Source organism: Solanum pennellii, chromosome 3 (genome assembly GCF_001406875.1).
Source record: "Solanum pennellii chromosome 3, SPENNV200".
NCBI lineage: Eukaryota > Viridiplantae > Streptophyta > Magnoliopsida > Solanales > Solanaceae > Solanum > Solanum pennellii.
This window is the reverse complement of record NC_028639.1, coordinates 13,484,655-13,485,307: the sequence shown is the minus strand read 5'-3', so window position 1 is coordinate 13,485,307 and position 653 is coordinate 13,484,655.

The window sequence follows — 653 nt, the reverse complement described above, 5'->3', positions numbered from 1 at the left end:
AACTCCATAAACATTCTTGTCAAGTTATTGCTCAAAATATATTTTGATGGGCCGCCTAAAATTGGATTGTGCCAATATTTCTTTGTCCATGTCTTCTTTACTCTCTTCCATGGACAAAGAAAGGGGTAAGTTGTTGAGTCCCAATTTTGACTCTCCACATTTAACTAAAGTAATAATAATAATAATAATAATAATAAAAATAATAATAATAATAATAATATATACTACTTACTTTCTCATTTTTTTTAAATGTCGTTCATAAGAATTGAATCTATTTTTTGTTCAAATAGAATTTCTTTTGTTGCAATAGATATTTTTCATACATGTTTTAAAATTAGAAAGCTTAATTAATTAATAAGTTACTAATTTATATTAATTAAATTTAAAGAGTGACTAACTTTATAAAATAAGTTAATCTTGCAAAGGAATTATTTTTAATTTTTATAAATTATGACTATTTAATAAAGTAGTTAAAATTTAAATGATTTTAATTTGAGCAATTTTGGAAATCCAAGTCCTCTTAAACTGGTCAATCCATGTATGCCACGTAGGTGAGCACAAGGATTATGCTTCTTTAGCTTAAATCTTAACCATACGATTAAATTTAACGCTCCTAGTTAATTAAGTTTTTACCTTTATTTAATATATATATA